Source organism: Triticum urartu, chromosome 3 (genome assembly GCF_003073215.2).
Source record: "Triticum urartu cultivar G1812 chromosome 3, Tu2.1, whole genome shotgun sequence".
Classification (NCBI taxonomy): domain Eukaryota; kingdom Viridiplantae; phylum Streptophyta; class Magnoliopsida; order Poales; family Poaceae; genus Triticum; species Triticum urartu.
In genome coordinates this window covers 729,899,946-729,916,913 of record NC_053024.1, presented here as the reverse complement: position 1 = coordinate 729,916,913, position 16,968 = coordinate 729,899,946, and the positions used below count along the sequence as shown (strand labels likewise).

The 16,968-nt window shown below is 45.0% G+C and overlaps 1 pseudogene; it reads right to left on the bottom strand.

Annotated features, from left to right (window-relative positions):
• Window positions 1–9,816: 9,816 nt before the first annotated feature.
• On the bottom strand, window positions 9,817–13,184 carry LOC125547350 (annotated as a pseudogene).
• Between the last annotated feature and the right edge of the window lie 3,784 nt (window positions 13,185–16,968).

The window sequence follows — 16,968 nt, the reverse complement described above, 5'->3', positions numbered from 1 at the left end:
ACTCAAGTCATCAGTGAGGGTGAGAGCATAACGATAGCCACCGCGAGCCTCAACACTCATTGGACCGCACACATCAGTATGTATGATTTCCAATAAGTTGGTTGCTCGCTCCATTGTTCCTGAGAACAGAGTCTTCGTCATCTTACCCATGAGGCATGGTTCACACTGTCAAATGATTCATAATCAAGAGACTCTAAAAGTCCATCTGCATGGAGCTTCTTCATGCGTTTGACACCTATGTGACCAAGGCGGCAGTGCCACAAGTATGTGGGACTATCATTATCAACCTTACATCTTTTGGTATTCACACTATGAATATGTGTAGCATTACGCTAGAGATTCATTAAGAATAAACCATTCACCATCGGAGCATGACCATAAAACATATCTCTCATATAAATAGAACAACCATTATTCTCGGATTTAAATGAGTAGCCATTTCGTATTAAACGAGATGCTGATACAATGTTCATGCTCAAAGCTGGCATTAAATAACAATTATTGAGGTTTAAAACTAATCCCGTAGGTAAATGTAGAGGTAGCGTGCCGACGGCGATCACATCGACCTTGGAACCATTCCCGACGTGCATCGTCACCTCGTCCTTCGCCAGTCTCCGCTTATTCCGCAGCTCCTGCTTTGAGTTACAAATGTGAGAAACCGCACCGGTATCAAATACCCAGGAGCTACTACGAGTACTGGTAAGGTACACATCAATTACATGTATATCACATATACCTTTCGTGATGCCGGCCTTCTTGTCCGCTAAGTATTTGGGACAGTTCCGCTTCCAGTGACCTCTTCCCTTGCAATAAAAACACTCAGTCTCGGGCTTGGGTCCATTCTTTGGCTTCTTCCCGGCAGCTTGCTTACCGGGCGCGGCAACTCCCTTGCCGTCCTTCTTGAAGTTCTTCTTACCCTTGCCTTTCATGAACTTAGTGGTTTTATTCACCATCAACACTTGATGTTCCTTTTTGACTTCTACCTCTACTGATTTCAGCATTGCAAATACTTCAGGAATGGTCTTTTCCATCCCCTGCATATTGAAGTTCATCACAAAGCTCTTGTAGCTTGGTGGAAGCGACTGAAGGATTCTGTCAATGACTGCGTCATCCGGGAGATTAACTCCCAGCTGAGTCAAGCGGTTATGCAACCCAGACATTGTGAGTATGTGCTCACTGACAGAACTATTTTCCTCCATCTTACAGCTGAAGAACTTGTTGGAGACTTCATATCTCTCGACCCGGGCATGAGCTTGGAAAACCATTTTCAGCTCTTCGAACATCTCATATGCTCCGTGTCGCTCAGAACGCTTTTGGAGCCCCGGTTCTAAACTGTGAAGCATGCCGCACTGAACGAGGGAGTAATCATCAGCACGTGTCTGCCAAGCGTTCATAACGTCTTGGTTCTGTGGGACGGGTGCGTCACCTAGCAGTGCTTGTAGGAAATAATCTTTCTTGGCAGCTATGAGGATGATCCTCAGGTTCCAAACCCAGTCCGTATAGTTGCTGCCATCGTCTTTCAGCTTGGTTTTCTCTAGGAACGCGTTGAAGTTGAGAACAACGTTGGCCATTTGATCTACAAGACATATTGTAAAGATTTTAGATTAAGTTCATGATAATTAAGTTCATCTAATCAAATTATTCAATGAACTCCCACTCAGATAGACACCCCTCCAGTCATCTAAGTATAACATGATCCGAGTTAACTAGGCCGTGTCCGATCATCACGTGAGACGGACTAGTCAACATCGGTGAACATCTTCATGTTGATCGTATCTTCTATACGACTCATGCTCGACCTTTCGGTCTTCTGTATTCCGAGGCCATGTCTGTACATGCTAGGCTCATCAAGTCAACCTAAGTGTTTTCATGTGTAAATCTGTCTTACACCCGTTGTATGTGAACGTTGGAATCTATCACACCCGATCATCACGTGGTGCTTCGAAACAACGAACTGTCGTAACGGCCCACAGTTAGGGGGAACACTTTCTTGAAATTTTTATGAGGGATCATCTTATTTACTACCGTCGTTCTAAGTAAACAAGATGCAAAAACATGATAAACATTACATGCAATCAAATAATAGTGACATGATATGGCCAATATCATATAGCTCCTTTGATCTCCATCTTGGGGCTCCATGATCATCTTGTCACCGGCATGACACCATGATCTCCATCATCATGATCTCCATCATTGTGTCTCCATGAAGTTACTCGCCAACTATTACTTCTACTACTGTGGCTAACACGTTTAGCAATAAAGTAAAGTAATTTACATGGCGTTTCTCAATGACATGCAGATCATACAAAAATAAAGACAACTCCTATGGCTCCTGCCGGTTGTCATACTCATCGACATGCAAGTCGTGATTCCTATTACAAGAACATGATCTCATACATCACATATATATCATTCATCATTCATCACAACTTTGGCCATATCACATCACATGACACTTGCTGCAAAAACAAGTTAGATGTCCTCTAATTGTTGTTGCAAGTTTTACGTGGCTGGAATAGGGTTCTAGCAAGAACGTTTTCTTACCTACGTAAAAGCCACAACGTGAATTGCCAATTTCTATTTACCCTTCATAAGGACCCTGTTCATCGAATCCGATCCGACTAAACTGGGAGAGACAGACACCCGCCAGCCACCTTATGCAACTAGTGCATGTCAGTCGGTGGAACCGGTCTCACGTAAGTGTATGTGTAAGGTTGGTCCGGGCCGCTTCATCCCACGATGCCGCCGAATCAAGATAAGACTAGTAACGGCAAGCAAATTGACAATATCGACGCCCACAACTACTTTGTGTTCTACTCATGCATAGTAACTATGCATAGACCTAGCTCTGATACCACTGTTGGGGAACGTTGCAGAAAACAAAAAAATTTCCTACGTTTCACCAAGATCAATCTATGGAGTCAACTAGCAACGAGAGGAGAGTGCATCTACATACCCTTGTAGATCGCGAGCGGAAGCGTTGAAGACAACGGGGATGATGGAATCGTACTCGCCGTGATCCAAATCACCGATGACCAAGTGCCGAACGGACGGCACCTCCGCGTTCAACACACGTACGGAGCGGATGACGTCTCCTCCTTCTTGATCCAGCAAGGGGGAAGGAGAGGTTGATGAAGATCCAGCAGCACGACGGCGTGGTGGTGGATGCAGTAATGATCGCAGCAGGGCTTCGCCGAGTTTCTGCGAGAGGGAGAGGTGTAGCAGGGGAGAGGGAGGCGCCGAGGCTTCAGGTGCGGCTGCCCTCCCTCCCCCCTTTATATAGGCCCCCTAGGGGGGGGAGCCGACCCTGGAGATGGGATCTCCCAAGGGGGGCGGCGGCCAAGGGGGTGGAGTGCCCCCCAAGGTAAGTGGAGGCGCCCCCCCACCCTAGGGTTTCCAACCCTAGGTGCATGGGGGCCCAAGGAGGGGGCGCACCAGCCCATAGTGGGCTGGTTCCCCTCCCCACTTCAGCCCATGGGGCCCTCCGGGATGGGTGGCCCCACCCGGTGGACCCATCCGGTGGTCCCGGTACAATATCGGTGACCCCGAATCTTTTCCGATGGCCGAAAATACACTTCCTATATATAATTCTTCACCTCCGGACCATTCCGGAACTCCTCGTGACATCCAGGATCTCATCCGGGACTCCGAACAACTTTCGGATTGCTGCATACTCATATCTCTACAACCCTAGCGTCACCGAACCTTAAGTGTGTAGACCCTACGGGTTCGGGAGACACGTAGACATGACCGAGATGGCTCTCCGGTCAATAACCAATAGCGGGATCTGGATACCCATGTTGGCTCCCACATGCTCCTCGATGATCTCATCGGATGAACCACGATGTCGAGGATTCAAGCAACCCCGTATACAATTCCCTTTGTCAATCGGTACGTTATTTGCCCGAGACTCGATCGTCGGTATCCCAATACCTTGTTCAGTCTCGTTACCAGCAAGTCACTTTACTCGTACCGTAATGCATGATCCCGTGATCAACCACTTGATCACATTGAGCTCATTGTGATGATGCATTACCGAGTGGGCCCAGAGATACCTCTCCGTCATACGGAATGACAAATCCCAGTATCGATTCGTGCCAACCCAACAGACACTTTCGGAGACACCTGTAATGTACCTTTATAGTCACCCAGTTACGTTGTGACGTTTGGTACACCCAAAGCACTCCTACGGTATCCGGGAGTTGCACAATCTCATGGTCTAAGGAAATGATACTTGACATTCAGAAAAGCTACAGCAAACGAACTACACGATCTTTGAGCTAAGCTGAAGATTGGGTCTTGTCCATCACATCATTCTCCTAATGATGTGATCCCGTTATCAATGACATCCCCATGTCCATAGCCAGGAAACCTTGACTATCTGTTGATGAACGAGCTAGTCAACTAGAGGCTCACTAGGAACACATTGTGGTCTATGTATTCACACATGTATTACGATTTCCGGATAATACAATTATAGCATAAATAATAGACAATTATCATGAATAAGGAAATATAATAATTATTTTATTATTGCCTCTAGGGCATATTTCCAACACCATGAAACAGGCCATCCAGGCATATGTGCAAAGTTGTACGGTCTGTTAGCAGGCAAAGGCTGAACATATCAAGAAACCCAGATTACTCAGTCCTCTTCCCATACCCAAAGAGGCCTGGAGTTTAGTCAGTATGGATTTCATCGGGGGGCTGCCCAAGAGCAAATCCTTCGACACTATCCTGGTGGTGACCGACAAGTTCAGCAAGTACGGGCACTTTTTACCTCTGTCACATCCTTTCACCGCACTGCAGGTTGCACAACTCTATGTGGATCAGGTCTATCGGCTACATGGCCTACCCAAAGTGCTGGTAACTGACAGAGATCCCATCTTCACAAGCACCCTGTGGCAAGAACTATGCAGACTGACGGACACTACCATGAACATGAGTTCAGCTAGTCACCCCGAGACAGATGGACAAACAGAGAAGTTGAATCAGTGTCTAAAAATGTTCCTGTGATGCATGGTCCACTCAACTCCTAAGAAGTGGGCACACTGGCTGTCCCAGGCAGAATATTGGTACAACAAGAATTATAATTCAGCACTGGGCACAGCACCATTTCAAGTTTTGTATGGATACCAACCTCGTCACTTGGGAGTTGATAACTTGCAGAGTTCACTATCTTCTGACCTGTCAGGCTGGTTAGCTGAGAGGAATCTGATGCAAGGGTTAATCAGGGAGCACTTACTGCGCGCCCAACAACGCATGAAGGCTCAAGAAGACACTAAACTCTCTGATCGTCAGTTCAAGGTGGGTGACTAGGCATTCCTGAAACTCCAACCCTATGTGCAACAGTCAGTGGCCCGGCGACCGAACCACAAACTGGGTTTCAAGTACTTCGGACCGTATCAAATAGTTGCTCGCATTGGTGAGGTGGCTTACCGGTTGGCTCTGCCGGAGTCCAGCAGAATCCACCCAGTGGTGCATGTTTCTCTGCTCAAGCCGGCGGCTCCCCCATCCAATTCCGAGGATTCGTCAGAGTCGCTACACTGTGTGCTCGAGCATGCGTCCAGACCAGCTCAAGTGCTCCAATCACGTTTGGTGCAAGTGGGGGGTCATACCCGCACACAACTGAAGATCGCGTGGCAAGGGTTGCCGCTGCCCATGGCAACCTGGGAGTGGGCAAGTTCAATCGCACCAGTGACAACGACCTGATATTGAACAGTCGAGGACGAGCTGTTCCTTAAGGAGAGGGGAATGCAACAACCTGGACCTGGTCCAGAGTTGGGCCGTCTTGGCCCAAGTGGCTTGTAATAGCAAGTACTTATAGTTGCGTGTGTGCGTGTGAGAGGGGATACAAATGTAATCAGAACATTATTCCCAGCAAAGCTTTCCTCCCTGTTCTTTCCCCCTTCTCCAAGTTCTCTCTTCCCTGAGCAAATTCCTCTGATTCGAGATTCAGATCCCGGCGAGACGCAGGGAAGTGCTACGGGAACGTAGCAACAACACGTGTCTACTCCGTCGCCATCTTCATCAGGCATTGACGCCGCTGCCACGTCCAACACTTCAGCGGCAGCCGGGCGCACCTTCCTGCGTTGGCCCGTCGTCGCAAGCGGTGAGGCCTGTGGCCGCACTCACGTCCCGCGCGGACGTGGACGGACGCTTGCGTGACCGCGTGCTGTGCCTGGACTCTCCAATGACTCACGGTGTACATGATGGCTCACGCATTGCGTGCATGCGTTTGTTTGCATCTGTTTCATTTCATGTGGGCTTTGCAGGATACATGAAGATCACCGTCTAAGTTTACACGTTTCTACATCGATCGAGCAACGGCTTGTCGCTACGTCGCCCAGTCAGATTGCAGCGTCATCGTCTTGTGGTTTTCCCCGTGGCTGCACTGATCCACGCCGTCACTGCATCGCCTCTTCGGGCCGTAGCGTCACGGCATGTGGTCCCCGCCGCCACCCTGAAGCCGTTCCCATGGTTGCACCAACCCGCGCGCTACCGCTGCGTCGCCCCTTCGCATGGAATAGGAGGCTGCCACCTGGATGGTGGCTATTCACGATCGGCGACCGAAAGACGACACACCGATCGGAAGGACCGACATTTGGTCAAGCTTGAATATTGGTTAGGGGGCTCCTGATGCTATCTCGGCCCAGGGGTCTCTCACCATGTCGATTCTTGACCTACTAGGCCGGGCTAAGGACCCCTAGTTCAGTTTTGCCCTGAGGCATAATGGTAGCCCATTGCGCTCTACAGAGAATACTTGGAAGCCTTGCTATTCAAGCCCGGCCCTGATGGGGGGCAGGGGGCGGCCGCCCCGGGCCCCTGGAAACAAGGGCCCCCCAGGTTCGTGCTCTAGCGTTGATACGATTGGACTGGTCTGCTCTAAAAAAAGTGACAACTGGGCTATACATGCACAGGCCACGTTTGGGAGAGATCGATCAATCGATATCGAGCAAGAGCGGGCTCAGCGGCGCATCGTAAGGGAGTGATTTCAGAAGTTCACATCACACACGATGAAATCGCCTCCTTTCCGTTTTCGCCTGATCTCTGGAAACCTAATCGCCGCAAGGCTGCGGCGGCCGCCAGGCAGCAGACGTGAAGACACCTATGGGTAACCGTGGCACCACCGATGCCGCAGCTCCAGCCTACGCCTTCCGCCGCCGGTTTTAGAGAAGTAGTCCTATTTCTTGATTGTTTCCCCTAACACTTTGAGAGAATTCCTTATTTGTCCCTTTCTTAAAATTTGCTTCCTTATTTGGCCCAAAATATTTTTTTCTTCCCTATTTGGCATCTAAAGTAATTTTTGTTTTTTATATGACATTTCCGTCCATTTTAGACACTAATGATGTTAAGTGTGAGGTGAAAAGACCATTTTAACCCTGCATGCAAAGCCAGCCTCAAACAAGCACACAGATAGCTTGATTGATTCTTGTACGCGCTTGACAATTTTTCTAGTAGTGGCACACGCACGTACAGGTGAACGCCTTGGCTAGCTTCAACTGGATTGATTGTCTCTTACCCGCAAAAAATATATATTGATTGTCTCTTGATAGAATTGCACGGATTTCTCTGCCTGCCTCTCAGTCCGGGCGAGCATCAGTTCCTCGGCCCCGCGTGGTTGGCTGCCGTGAGTGCCGTCGCTCCCAGCTACCGGCCCTGTGCGTGGTGTTCGGTTGCTCGTGGCCAGCAGTACGCGTTCTCGTCATCCTCATTTTCCTACCGAACCCGCCTCAGCGCCGTGGGCCGTCCACTCCACTTCCGCACTCACACGTGATGAAGTAACCAAAATATGATAAATGGTACTGTACTTATTCGCAAAAAAGTTACTATACTGATCATAGATACGCTGGGACAAGTTCTACAGATGTTTTGTACGTACACGCACATACCAGTTTATCGAAGGAACAAAATATTTGAGCATACATATGCATACACAACATCCATTGAACATCTCTACAACATGGGTGAACTGAATACTTTTCTACATAATGCACTATGGGCAAAATGGTATTTTCACCTCACACTTAACACCGTTAGTATCTAAATTGGACGGAAGTGTGATATAAGGAACAAAATTTACTTTAGGTGTCAAATAGGGAAGAAAATTATTTTGAGCCAAATAGAAAAGAAAAATTTAAGAAAGGGCCAAATAAAGAATTCTCTCTAACACTTTAGCTTATTCCCTACCTTTTTTGCTTGACATGGTGAACGCTTTTGTCCACCGGAGTGCTGCACAGTGAAAGCAATGGTCTCCTTGACCATGGTCGTCCGTCCTCGGAACCAAATGTGGAAGCCCGTGGACAGTTTGAAGGGTCTTTACAGAGATGAGTGATACATCGCTGGACTGCCACATCAAGGTATGTACTAGATACCATGTAGAACTCTTGAGTTTTTATGCAAGGGAAGTTTTGTAGCTTTCAGCTTTGTACATCTTGTCTGGGTAAAATTGTTTGATGAAAGGTAGTGTTCGAATGCACTTACAATGTGAAATTACATTCACTTTTTTTCTCGGAAAACCATCGACGAAATTTCAAGATACAACTCAATTAGGACTAGTTGGCGCATCTGCAATAAAATAAGAAAAACATGACAATGCTAATATGCAAACAAGTGCACATGAAGTAATTGAAGGTTAGTGACCAAATAATTATTCCTCTCTATATAGAAAATCATAATCATTCCTACTGCATGTTTTCTCGGTAGTATGCCGTACAAGCAAAAAAATAAAGTTGCAGAAATATTATACAGAAAGTAGCTTTTGAAAGTTAAAGGGCCTCGAGTTTTAGTTTCGCCCCGGACCCCTAAAATCTAAGGACCGGCCCTGGGAGGACTCGTCTCCACCGACGTAGTTGACTAGAGATCTTGTAATCCTGGCCCACGGTATCTTATATAAGCCAGGACCAGTCTCGTCATAGAACACATCTTAGAGACAACGTTAGAATCTCCCGGTATTTTGTACTATGTACACACCTCAACGCAATAAACAAAGAGCATGACGTAGGATATTAACTCTTCCGTGAGAGCCCAAACCTGGGTAGAATCCTTGTCCCTGTTACCAGCATGCCAAGTCGCCTAGCTAAGGATACTCTACCGGGGGATTTGCCGGATTTAGCTCCAACACTTGGCACACAAGTTCTCGAACTATGAGAGGAAGACCTATTCCCTGACCGTTCAAGCCGATGAGCATCCTAGCTCCTGGTGGGCGCCATTTTCAGCATCCACCAGTTGACCGGGAGCACCATGCCCGATTGTTGCCACAACACCTGCTTCTCTGGTGTCCCTCTGGCCATCGCCAGTTTCTTTCCACTCTTCTTCTTGTACCTGTCAGTGTCAGAGCCCTCCCCTTCCTTCCCTGCATCTTCATTTTCTATTTCTTCGGGGCCACATTCACCCATTTTGCCAAGCACCGGCGGTTGTGGTGTTTTCATGCACCGGCATGTGGGCCCACAGGGTTGTTTCAGCTTATAAAAGTTCCCTATGAATTCGGGCGCTCTATTTTCTTCACTATGTTTGGAACATGCAGGAGAGCTGTATATTATACCTTATAGATAGATATAAACGGGAAATCCACATATCCAAGATGGCAAGGACTTCAAAAGCAATATGGTCTCCGGCTATCTTTTTATTCCAATCGCAATTTCACAAAGTATGTTTGTGTGCTTATTTTAAGTAATGACATGATGGTACGAATCATGCATGCTGCCGCCCTTTCCTTACATTTGCACCATATCAACTTAATTATTCTTGGCCTAGCTCCATGTTGGGAAGTTGAGACAATGAGAGCTTTAGCTAGTCATGTAAGCACGCTGTTTAATTGACCGTGGCAGTAACCATGGGGATTCCTGCGTGGTGGCCGAATCGAGCAACTTTGCAGTCTGCGGAGAAGATGTCAGAGGATAAGTAGTTGGCTGTGCGACCCATGACAGGCATGCTGGCGCTTACATTGAACCTGTTGATGTAGTCGGTGCGATAGGTCTGGCCAAGCACGCCATGGACGTCGTCCGTGAGGTCATGAAACTTGAAACTGATGTCAAGATGTACAAGGCTGTCGTCGTCAGTCACTCCATAGTTGTGGATGCGGGAGTCTTCCTTTGTGATAGGCACCACGTTGGCCATGATGTTAAATACACCCTTGAGCTCTGCACTCTCACGCCATTGGTCATGGCAGACCTCATGATGGTTAGATCTGATACAACATCAGACTGCCATTGCCTGCCGATCTCTGCGGGGATGTCAATGGGCATGTTGTCGAAGGCGAGCTCAAGGCGATCAACCTCACTGTCCCATTTGATAGTCTTCCGGGCGCCCATATAGAGGCGGTGGTTGCCGAAGCTGATGCCGAGAGCTTGGATCCAGGTGAAGTCAGGGCTCATGGTCGGGTTGCGCTTGCCAATGAAACGCTAATAAGGGTGGGAGCGTATGCCTTAATTTGGTCGCTTTGACTATGTAAAAATGATTTTGTTTTTAACGGAAGAAATGCTTCTTCTCTACAGGTTATTTTCCGGTGTACGCAATTGCTACGTATGTGGTCTATGTTACAATGACCGGAGGACCAACCGCTGTTCAAGGTGTGTATGCGATTGGAGCAGGTGGCTATGGAGGTTTTTTCCTAACATGGGTGACAACATAAACTTCGGATCGATCCACCACCTCCATCGACATAGGCATAGTGTCGATCTATAGGGCTCTACTGTTGCCGATTTGTCAATTTTTTTTTCATCAATTTTTGTCAGACCTTCATATTGGGCCGTGTGCATCTTAATTATGCAGAGGCCGGGTGTTCTTATAATGCTTTGTATCCGCTTGATGCTACATTTGAAATAATAAAATCACCCTTTTTCGAAAAATGTGCAGGTTACTGTCAGATATGATGCAGAAATTCTGGTCCTTCTTTCTGTGGAAGTAGAAGTTGTTGCCGTCACCCCGGGTGAAATGTGGATCACCGCACACCATGCCAGGGTAAAAGTCACACACTTGTCGCCACACCGATCGGAAAAGCAAATTAATCTCGTCAAGATAGAATTAATCAAGAAAGGTATCATATTTACATATCGAATTATATATAGTGAGCAGCAAGGAGCTCCCTGCATCCTAAAATATAAGTCATATTACGTTTATTCCTATGTTCGACAAAGTTTACAGAATAAAAAAAAGCAATCTATATCTATACCTACTAATAAAGCACCTATTGCTTCTGGTGGTACGTCATATAATTTACCCTATAAGTTGACAAAAATTACCCACCAATGCCACCCGTAAGTCAACAAATGATTCGGTATTTCCAAAGTCTCCGCTGCGATTAGTGCTCTTATAGAGAAGATACCACAAATAGTTCACATAGACATCGATAGCCCAGTGGCTGGAGCTTGTCTCTTTCCACCCGGAGACTGGGATTCGACCCGCAGGCTTGGCAAATTTCCCCTCAATTTTTGTCACGCACCCCCCTCCACCAATGCGCGTTCATGGGCCAGCCCGCAGGCGCGACGCCCCTGTTTTTTTTTTTCATCTTTGGTCTGTTTGTTTTTTTCATTTCTTATTTTGTTTTTCCCTTCTCCAAATTTCAAAATGTTGCGAATTTTGAAAAACATGTTCGAAAAATTATAAAATATTTTCGAATTAAAAAAATATTTGGGAAATCATAAAATTTACACAGTTTCAAAAATATTAGTAATTTAAAAATGTTAGTAATTTTACAAAACTGTTCTTAAATTTAAAAAAAAAATCACAATTTGGAAAAATATATCCGATAATAAAACCATTTTTATGATTTTGAAAAAATAATCGTGTATTCGAAACAAATTCGTGAATCTGACAAAAATGTCCATCAAATTTTAGAGCTAGCTTGCCAAGTGTCACTTAACAGATAGTCTACACAGTACAATTACAACCAAAATATTTTCTTTAAATTTTTGTTCAGATTCAAGTATTTTTAAGATATTCATGTCTTTCAAACCCAAGCTCTAAATTTAGCATGCTATTTATGAAAATAGCTCAGAAAAAATTGTAGATTATAAATATGATATTATCTTGCATGTTAATTATTTTTATGTGCAAAATTAATTAGTACTTCTCCTTTTCTATTAAAGGCATGGATGTTTCTTACTCCCATTTTTCGCACGTCACTTATTATCAGATTTTCATCCGTCGTTTGGTTCGTCCATTTGCACATAAAATAGAAAAAATAAAATAAAATATGTTCACAATTTTTTGCAAATAGTATAAAACGTTTATGAATTCAAAAAATGTTCTTTATTTTAGAAATTTTTCGAAAAATTGTAAAAGTGTTCATTTGAAAAATGTTCATGATTTAAAATGTATGCACGAGTTTAAAAAAAATGTTCATGATGTCAAAAATTGTTCATAATTTCACGAAATTGAGAGTGATATTGTATCTCGATGATGCAACAAAATATGGTCATAGCCATTGAAGATTATGAAAAAAATCTCCCGTTGCAACGCACCGGCCCTTTTGCTAGTATCTATAAAACAAACGCCTATGCCTCCCGCAAAAACAAATTCTCACTCTGAGGCTAGGTTTGGTTTTATGCATGACAAGAGAAAATGATTCTTTGAATGAGCGCATGCATGATGCAATCTTGGCTTGATAGCTTGTAAACAGTAATTTTTTTATATTATTTTCTCTGTTTTTTCCTCCTCATATGTACATATCCACTCATTTATTTATAAAATTTAAAATAGCACAGGAGGCAGGGGCCTTTCCTGCCAGCAATAAATAGATCATGAAATGTATTTAATTAGTATGATAGATATTGATTTTTTTGACAAACTCGGCCTAACCTTAGAATGTTTGACTTATTAGAGACAAAACAAATAGGACCTTGGAATGGAGAGTGTATTGATGTGCGTGCGTTCGTGTATTACATATAATTTTATCACTTACAGCACACGGTCTTGCAGCTGGGGCAGACCAGCATGCACATGTCGGCGGGGCAACTCTTGTCGCGCCTGCCCACCTTGCACTGAGGGGGGCACCTCACCCTCATCATCAACACTCTCTGGTTGGAGTGTCCGGCCGGTTTGACGACGTGGTAGTCGGAACTCGGAAGTCAGCAGCGCCTGGCCGGCTGCCCCTTTTGGGCCTGAGCGCCGGCGCCGGCAACGGCATACACAGCCACCAGAACGGCAAGCAGGGCTACAAGCGCTCGAAAGTCGGCCATCGCCGTGGAGCAGCGCGGCGATCGATTCTGCTTGGAGTTGCTATAGCCTTTAGCTATCTAGTCGTGTGTGGTGGTGGGTCTGATATATGTCGAGGCGTTTGCTGCCAATTTGTAGCAAGTAGCTAGGAGTAGCATCTCTTGGGTGCGCGCGGATCGCATGCACGTACGACTTTTGCATGCACGGAGTGGGTTGCGTACGTAGGGAAAAGGCGTCTGTGTGCGCCTTCCCATCATCCCAATTAATCTACAGTATCAAAGTCAGGCCTGCATATGGCACTCTTCTTTGTCAACTCTCGTCCCATTCCTGATCACACACAAAAAAATAAAAATAAATACTCTCGTTCCATTGCCTGTCTCAAGTCGATCAGTTGGCAAGTTGGCTACTCGATCTCTCAAGTCGATCACTTGGCAAGTTGGCAACTCGATCTTATTAGATGTCAATGTTTCCATTCAAAAGTAGTTATTATGGTTATAGTTTGAACAAAAAACCACGACAAGTACTTTGGAACGAAGGTAGTATATAAACAAGAACGGATTTAGTTGAAGAAATACAACTGCTAGTACTCTCTCTCTCTCTCTCTCAACATTTTTGTTGAGAGATCATCGAGGTCCACTTCTTTGCCTTGGTCATCGAGCGAGATGCCCTTCATGATGTCTGAGAGCCCCTCGGCAGTCGAAAAGTGCCCTTGGACAAGAGCCAAAGCCGTCACGGCTTCGGCCCTTGCAGACAACTTCTTCCAGTACATGATGCGCGTGGGGGCTTGGAGCAGCCGAGTGGACAGGCCGGGGACTTTGACCGGAACAAGCTTGTCAAGCCACAGGGAAGTGCAAACCCCCCTGTGCAGTCGACTTCAGCTGCTCAAGCAAGTTGTTGGTCTGCCCCAGTCGGTCCTCAAGCACACCCAGGCTCCTATCCAACTGGCCCGGGTTGGCAATAGTAGATAGGGCCTCCGACACCCGGGTTCCCTCAGCCGCCATGTCCGGGCACTACCCTACAAAAAGGGCAAACAACGACTAAGGCACCGTTCGGTTTCTCTCCACTCCGCTCAACTCCGCGGAGCTCCGGAGCTCGGTTTGAGCTGCTTCGTAAAAAGCTGCAGCAGCTTGCTCCGCTCCGGGAGCTGAGTCACGGGAGCGGAGAGAAACCGAACAAGCCCTAAGTCAATACAGTCGACAAATGTTCATCTCCTTACAGAGAAAAGAAAAATCAGCCAAAGTTCCTGTCATGCTACTTTGCCTCATTCGCCGGCTTCAGGAACAAGTCCATGTCATGCTCGAGAGCCTTGTATGTGTCACTGTAGTTGGCAAGTTCCCGCAGAAAAAATGATGAAAATTCAAATGAAAACATTAGCATCTCTAAGGACTGCTACATGATCTCATTTGGTCAGCCAGTCTATGAACACATTAGCATCTCTAAGACTCGAACCGACTGCCAGCAATAACTCGAGCCTTGGGGGCTATGGCCACCGGTCACACTAATCATGCACCCGGTGATGAAAACACTCTAAGACTCGACCTGACTTCCAGCAGTCTGCTCGAGCCTTGGGGGCTATGACCACCGGTCACACTAATCATGCACCCGGTGATAAAAACACTCTAAGACTCGACCCGACAGCCAGCAGTCAGCTCGAGCCTTGGGGACTACATCCACCGGTCGCACTGATCATGCACCCGGTGATGAAAACACTCTAAGATCATGCACCCGGTTTCTTTAGGTTTTCATACTATATTTTTTATATATGTCGAGATCATTTTTCTAATACATGTTTAACATTTTTCAAATACAAGTTTCGCATTTATGTTCTAAATGGTGAAATTTTTTCTATACAAATTTTAAACATTTTGCAAGTAGAAGATTACCATTTTTGAATACATGGTCAATTTTTTCTATTCAGATTTTAACATTTTCTAAGACTTGATTAACATCTTTTAATACATGGTTTGCAGTTTTTGTACACATTTGCTTCATTAAATTTTTTCAAATGCCCGATTAACATTTTTCAAATACATAATCTATTCTTTTCGTATACATGATAAACATTTTTTACACACATTTAACACTTTTTTAAACGATTGGTTAACATTTATTCAAACGTTTTTGTGTACTTTTTTTTTAATATATTTATTGAAAATGTTTGAAACTATGACCAAAAAGCAAAAACGAAAACAAAATGGCGAAAAAAACTAAGGCTCTTACCTCCGTGCGCGTGGGCCGACCCATTTATGGAAGCGCGTGATGCGAGAGCAAGCTGGGTCTTGCTGGGGAGCACCTATACGGCATTGCACGCGCTTGTTCGTGCTCCTACCGCTCAAAGAGGACGCGAGTGGGCGGCCAAACAACGTGCACGAATGGAACGTGAAGCAGAAAAAATGAAATCAATACTGTTTGATACAGGGAGATCGTTGGGATCGCAATGTTGCCAGCCCACCGCCCTAACCACCAGACCAAAGTAACTTTGTTTTCTACTACTCCCTCCGATCCAATATAAGTCTTTTTTAGAGATTACACTATGGACTACATACGAAGCAAAATGAGTGAATCTACATTCTAAAACATTTCTATATAGACCCTATGTAGTTTGTAATGAAATATTTAGAACGACTTATATTTAGGAACGGAAGGAGTAGAAGAAAGCAGTGCTAGTTAACCTTTTCGCTTAGTAGAATGTTACATATACCCAATATAAATTTTCTAAAAAAAGAAAACATAAATTCAAAAACAACTTCATGGATTTTCAGATAAGTTCATCAATTTTTTTTAAAAAATTAAAAGTTCATCGAATTAGGAAAAATTCGTCAAGTTCGAAAAAATGTTTGGTGGCTTCGAAAAAAAGTTCATTGAATTCTAAAAAAATCATCGGTTTTGGAAATTGTTTTATCAATTTTTTGAAAAAAAAAGTTCATGATTTTAGAAAAATTCACGACTTCAAGAAAGTTCATCAGTTTTTTAAAAAAGTTCACGAATTTATAAAAAAAACCATTGATTTTGAAGAATAATTCATCGAAGTTTAAAAAATATCATCTAATTTTAAAAAAACTTCATATAATTTAGAAAATGTTCATCAAATTTGGAAAGAAATCTTCTAATTTAAAATTTTCATCGATTTAGAAAAAAGGTTCATGAATTGTAAAAAAACCACGCATTGATAAAAACAAAAAAGGATAAGAAAAAAAAGGATCCGAACTTGATAAAGAAATAGAAAAGAAAAAAGCGGAGTATCGTTCTAAATTCGGGGCGACGGCCTGATGATTAGGGTGTAGCCCTCAGAATGAAGGATCACAAGTTTGAACCCCAGCTACGGCACCTTTTTTACATTTCTAGAAACTAGAAAATAAAGGCATAGAAATGGGCCGGTCTAGCTGGGAGGTGCTGCACACGCCCGTTTGCAATATACACATTAACGGGCACCAAATAGGTTTCGCCATCTTGCTGTATGTGAGACATAGCGCTGCCCGGGCCGATCCCGAGCCAGGTCTTCGGGCATACCGGGCCGTGCAAGTCCATATGGCTCGGCCTGGATCTGTCACGGAAAATGTGTTAAAAGGCTAAATTATTTATTTATTTATATCCACCCCACAATTTATTTATTTATTTATCCCCAAAGGCTCGTGCCCTAGCGATGTTGTTGGAGGCATAACGGGAACAAGCGCAGCAACGCCTCTCGACGACGGCAGCGATTAGATCTCTAGCGTGGAAGATCGGCGGTCGCGCACTACAGCGGTCGTCGGCTATCTGTCCTGCTGTGGAGGTGGAGCACCAGCTGCTCCTCCGTAGGCTTCCACA